Here is a 6,077-nt window from a genome sequence, read left to right as displayed (position 1 = left end):
CGCCTCCTGCCCGCAGCTCCGGTTTCCTGGCCCACTCCCCTGGGAAGGCTGCAGCAGGACAGACAGGGAACCCAGATCGAGAGAGCGGCGGGCGGGCGGCAGGCTGGCCCTTGTGAGACCAGACACCCTGAGCATCTTCCTGCCCTGGCCTTCCGGACCACTTACTCTCAAGAGGAAGCCCGCACGGATCAGCTCCCTTGCTGGGCCGTTTCTAACCCTAACCCTTGGGCCCAGCAGGAACAAAATCCCTATCGTCCAGCCCAGTTCTGCATCTCAGCCTCCCGCCCCCACTGCGGTGCAGACACGGTTAGATAAGAACGAACTCTGAGATGCGTCTTCCAGGCCCTGAGCTGTGCATCCTAAGACCTTTCACTCATTTAACTTTCCCAGCACCCCGTGAGTAGCTGGGGAAACTGAGGACAGCAGCTGGTAAGGGGAAACCTTGGATGTGAACCCCGGGGTAGGGCACCCCAGCCCGTGACTGTGGCCACCAACCTGGGGTAGGCACCAGGTGGTACCCAGTGCTGTGCCCTGACGCCCACGCTGGGCAACTGCTTGTTGGTTCAGAAACAAAGCACCTGGAGTGGGAGGGTAACAGGCCTCCCTTCCTAAGTGTCTCTCCAGGCCAGGCATGTCCCAAACACCCATGCACAGTCTTGACCTCCCTTCCCAGCCTCTCAACATGGAGAAGCAGGATCACCGCCCCCCAGCCCATTTTACTGAGGAGGAAGCCAGGTGAGAGGGGCGGGGTGACTGGCAAGAGGTGTGATGGGTTTCAAACACTGCTCTTCTGCCTCCAGGAGGGGGGTGGGCGCAGGGGTGGGGGGCAGGGCTGGAGAGAGACAAGGAAGAAACAAGAGGGGCGCTGGGTGCCTGATGGAGGAGTCGCCTCCGGCTCACAGTCGGTGGTGGTCTGTGGTGGTAAAGAGACCTGGGGTGCCTGGGGTGGTCTCAGGGCAGTCATGCCCCCCCCAGCCCCACATCTGGGGGTCAAAGCTCATCTTGTGCCCCAGTTACCCCAAGTATCTGTCCACTTTGGGTTTTGAATGACCCCATCTCAAAATAGTCACTGCAGATGGGGCTTCCAGCCCTGGGGGCAAGGGCGGGGGTGTGGAGGGTAAACGATGCCCCACAGAGACAGGGGAGCAGCACCCGCGCACAGATGGCCGTGAACCTGCGTGTCCTCGGCAACCAGACCCTTAGATGCCGGAGAGCCAGGCGCGTGCCGGCCGAGCCTCTGCGCTGCGCAGCAGACCGGGCTGGGCTGGCGTCCGCCTTTAGGAGCTTATCCTCTGCGTCCGGGGTGCGGGGACCAACTGCGGCCCTGCGTCTGCGGCCTCTGGGCGACCCAGTGCGGGCGGGCGTCTGCGTGCCGGTCGCTCGGCCAACGCCAGAGCCCCGGGAACGGAATAATAAAGAACTAATTTACCCAGCAGGGCCCCTTCGGTGTCTGGGAAGCTCCCGCACCTTCTCCGAGGGGCAGACGCGCTTCCTTGGGGGGACCGCTGGTGCATTCCTAGACAGTCGGTCTGTCTCGAGGCCGCACCAAGAATCCGGGCGAGGCTGCTCCCACTGCGCACTCCCAGCGGGCAGACGCAGACCCCGCGCCCCGCGGCCCCTCGGAGGCCCAAGTCACCGGCATGGGACCCCACAGGGGAGCCAGAGAAAGCATGGTGCGACTCGACTGTGCGTCCCCCAACGTGCAGAGGCTACGAACAGGAGCCCCGCGGAGCCCACAGGAGCCCGCGCCACAGCTCGACCGACACGTACGGGGCAGGGGGCACACGCGGCGCACACAGCCGCGAGGACGGCAAGAAGGAGAGCAGGGAGGCCCGCGCTTCCAGGACGGATGCAGTGTATCGCAGTGGTGGGCAGGGAAGGGCATCCGAGGCCAGGAAATAAGGAAACCAAGGGCGGGCTGCATCAAAATATGAAGGAAAGAAAAGAATCCAGTGGCATGTTCACCTGGTCAAGGATATGCTTCCAGCCGCACCATTCTGGAGGCCCACCCGCCTGAGATCCCAGGGCCTCAACCCAGCTCCCAGGTCATGTCACCTGGGGACTCTCTGAAAGGATTCCCATATTATTCAGGGATACAATGAAATGAGCTAGCTACTTAGAGTCAAAATCATAAAGACAGAAAGTAGGAGGGTAGCCCCAGGGGCTGGGGGAGGGGAGGAAAGAGGGGTCTAGTGTTTACCGGGACAAGTTTCAGTTTGGGAAGATGCAAAGGTTCTGGCTATGGATGGTGGGAAGGGTTGCACAACAGTGCCAACGTGCTTAGTGCTGCTGAACGGCACACTCAAAAATGACTGAGATGGTAGATTTTATGGTACGTATATTTTAACACAATAAAAAAGAGAGAAGAGAAGAAAAATGCTTCTATATGTAGAGTCTTATGGAAGGTGTTCTTTGAAGAAAGCCTCCAGAGAAGTAGCCTCCAGAGAAGGAAACCCGATGGCTAGGGGTTAGGAGTAGGAGGGGAACTTTGATACCCTTAGAATTTTGAACCCTGTGAACATACTACAGTCAAGAAATAAACGCATTCATTTTTTTTTTAAGGGGGGAAAAAAAAAAGAAATGAGCTGGCGAGCCACAAAGAGACACAGAGAGACCTTAAATGCATTTTGCTAAGTGGAAGGAGGCAATCTGAAAAGGCCACCTTCTGTACAATCCAACTTGTATGATGTTCTGGAAAAGTCAAAACTATGGAGACCATGAGAAGGTCAGGGGTTGCCAGAGACTCCGGAGAGAGAGAGATAAACAGGTGGACCCAGTGGGGTTTTATGGCAGTGAAGCGACCGTGTGGTGTTATAATGGTGGATGCAGACATAGTACACTTTTCTGCACCCACAAAATGTCCAACACAAAACATGAATCCTAATGTAACCTGGGGACTTAGTTCTAAAGGCTGCCACCAGCTGCTGGGTACACGGGACGAAATGCAGAATCAAGGACCAGAAACACAAATATTAGGATTTTGCTTTTCAATCACAAACCTATTTGAAAAACTGAACTTTGGGGTGTTTGGGTGGCTCAGTCGGTTAAGCCTCTTACTCTTGGCTTTAGTTCAGGTCATGATCTCAATGTCTTGAGATCAAGCCCTGCATTGGGCTCCATGCTCAGCATGGGGTCTGCTCAAGATTCCCTTGCCCTCTCCCTCTGCCCCACCCCTTCTCCCCCCTGCTCAAATAAATAAACAAATACAATCTTTTTTTAAATTGAATTTCTTATTTCTAAGAACAACTGGAATTAGGAATCCAGAGGTGTGAGCCCAAGCTCACTGTGTTCCACCTTGACCCTCAGTCTTCTTGTCAGTAAAATAAATGGGTTGCGGTCCTTCTCAGTGCCCCTTCTGCTTGTCTGGGGCTTGGCTGGAAAGGGGTTCCCTGACCTGTCCCTGAACTGCACACAAGTGCTCACTGCATCTTCCCAATTCAGGCATCTCCACGGTGTGTATTTACAGTAGAAGTTAAAGCAGAAGCCAATTCCTTGAGTGTTACATTTAGAACTTTGACTTCCTTGGATGTTTTGTGCGTGGAGAGCCACAGCCCATTCTTACTTAAACACAAGCTTCAGGGGAAAAAAAAAATTAATAGCAATTGTTGTGTTCAATTTCAGATCAGTCAATAGAATGTGGTCAATGACAGTCAGCAAACACAGCTACATGCCTGACCCTGCACAACGTGTGTGCCCCATCTTGTGCTGAGGAGCTTACATCCAGCAAAGGGAGACAGACATGCACTACCGGCTAGAATACAGCCCAAGAAGTGTTTCAGCAGATGCATTTCTTAGAAACAGAAGCTACAATTTATTCATGATGCACAGAGGTGCAGGCCCTACACTACGCCCTTCACCTACTCCCTGACATAAGGTCCTCCAGAAATCAGAGCCTGGTGAAAGATTAAGACATTGACCCTTCATGTGAGCAAGCCCAGGTCCATGAGCATGGGAGAGAAGGAAAGGAATATGTGAAGAAGGAGATGCCGTGTATTACCACACCAGCTGCGGCTCTACAGTAAACTTTCAAGAGACCAGGAGGGGCTCCTTTGGAAGGGTTTCTACACCATTGCACCTGAAAGCCCACAAAAAGGAGAGAGATGGGAGGATCTGACATCCTGGCCCATTACATGTCCCTTGTCCTTTGGGTCGAGATTTGCCCCAAAGGTTGTTTCATCTCAAAAGAAAATGCTCAGGAAGTTAGACCCCATGCCCTGTGGAGTGTTTTTCATCCAAGTCTGAAAGCAAAGCCATGACCCAACAAGGATAAATGTCAAACCAAGAGATTAAAAAAAAAAATAGAAGGAACTTGAAAAGGTATAAGGATTGGGTCCAACACACCTGTGTGTCTCCCTGTGTACTCATAGCAGCCCTAGGAGATAGGTATTTTCATCCCCATTTCTCAGGTAGAGAAACATAAAGGTGGAATTTCCACCCTACTCCATAATTGGTATGGGACTTAACTCTCTTTCATTAAAAACAAAACTAGAGAGGCCCTTGGGGGCTCAGTCAGTTAAGCATCTGCCTTCAGCTTGGGTCATGATCCCATGGTCCTGGGATTGGGCACCCCTGTTCAACGGGGAGTCTGCTTCTCCCTCTCCCTCTCTCCTTATTCCCTGCTTGTGCTCTCTCTCAAATAAATAAAATCTTAAAAATTATTTTTAAAAATCTAGAAAACTAAACAAAATATATGAAACAGCTATTTTCAGGTATTCAGCAATAAGCAGCTCAAGACCATTATTCCCTAGAGAAGGAGAAAACAAAGTTTAGCCCTAGGGTCACCTTGGTGTTCTTCATGGGGACAATGCCCCAGCCATAATGTAGGGAAAGTGTGTTTAGTGACCTCTCTGAGTTGAGAAAACTCAGATAGGGACTTTGGGAGGTCAGGACAGCTGGAAATTGTGAGGCAGAGTATAAAGAGGAAAAAACTAACAGAGAAAGAATTCCAGAAACATTCACAGTGTCCCCTTGAGTATTTGGCTGAAGACCAGTTTCACATATGTGAGGAGAAACTGCACGAGGGTGGGCAAAGCACCAGTGGAGGGCCATGAACTGAACAATTCCCAGTGCTCACCTGAGACACACGTAAGTTCCTATAAGCTAGAGTGGAAATATCTTGCTGAATACCTGGGCCATTCAGGGGAAATGCAGAATGACACGCCGTAGTCATAGAGATAAACTAGTCATGCACTATAGGCTACTCAAGAACAGAGCTTGAAAACAAGCTTCAAAAGGATTACACTGATCCACAAAGAACTTTGATGTCTGCCAAAACAAATTTCGACGCCCTGTAAAAGACGACAACTGCATCCAAACTCAGAACACTGTGACATACATAATGCCCAGCATATGATCAAAAATTACCAGATATGCGAACAGGCACCAAAATGAGACCCATAACCAGGAGAGAAATTAGTTTGAAGAAACAGACTCAGATATGATAGAGATGATGTGATTAATATACAATGACTTTAAAACAGGTATTATAAATATGCTCAAGAAATAAAAGGAAAATGCAAACATAGAAAGAAACGGAAGATACACACTCAAACAAGACTTCTAGAAATGACAAATACAACATGTGAAATGAAAAATTCACTGCACAGACTCAGCAAATTAAAAGCCTAGATCAGGAAACTCAAAGATACAGGAATGTTAAAGCCATCCAAACTAAAATACAGAAAGGAAAGATACTAAAATAAATAAATAAATGGCAACTTGTTACCTGCAGGACCACATCACGAGGTCTAAAATTCATGCTGATGGAGTCTTAAACAGAAAGGCAAGGAAAGACAGTCAAAATATTTGGGGAAATAATAGCTGAAAAATTTCCAAATTTTATGAAAATTATAAACACAAAAATGTAAGAAGCTCAAAATGAATCATAGACCAAAATGTAAAATCTAAATCTGTAAAATTTCTAGAAGAAAACAGAGGAGCTAAATCTTTGTAACCTTGGGTTAGGCAAAGATTTCTTTGATATGGCATTAAAAGCACAGTCAATAAAAAGATTTATATAGAAAGTCTATAAAAGAAGAAATTGATAAGTTGGGTTTTATAAAAGCTAACAACTTCTG

Source organism: Lontra canadensis, unplaced genomic scaffold (assembly GCF_010015895.1).
Source record: "Lontra canadensis isolate GAN:19392208 unplaced genomic scaffold, GSC_riverotter_1.0 scaffold66, whole genome shotgun sequence".
NCBI classification, from domain to species: domain Eukaryota; kingdom Metazoa; phylum Chordata; class Mammalia; order Carnivora; family Mustelidae; genus Lontra; species Lontra canadensis.
The sequence above is the reverse complement of the archived record's forward strand: the minus strand, read 5'-3'. Positions refer to the sequence as shown.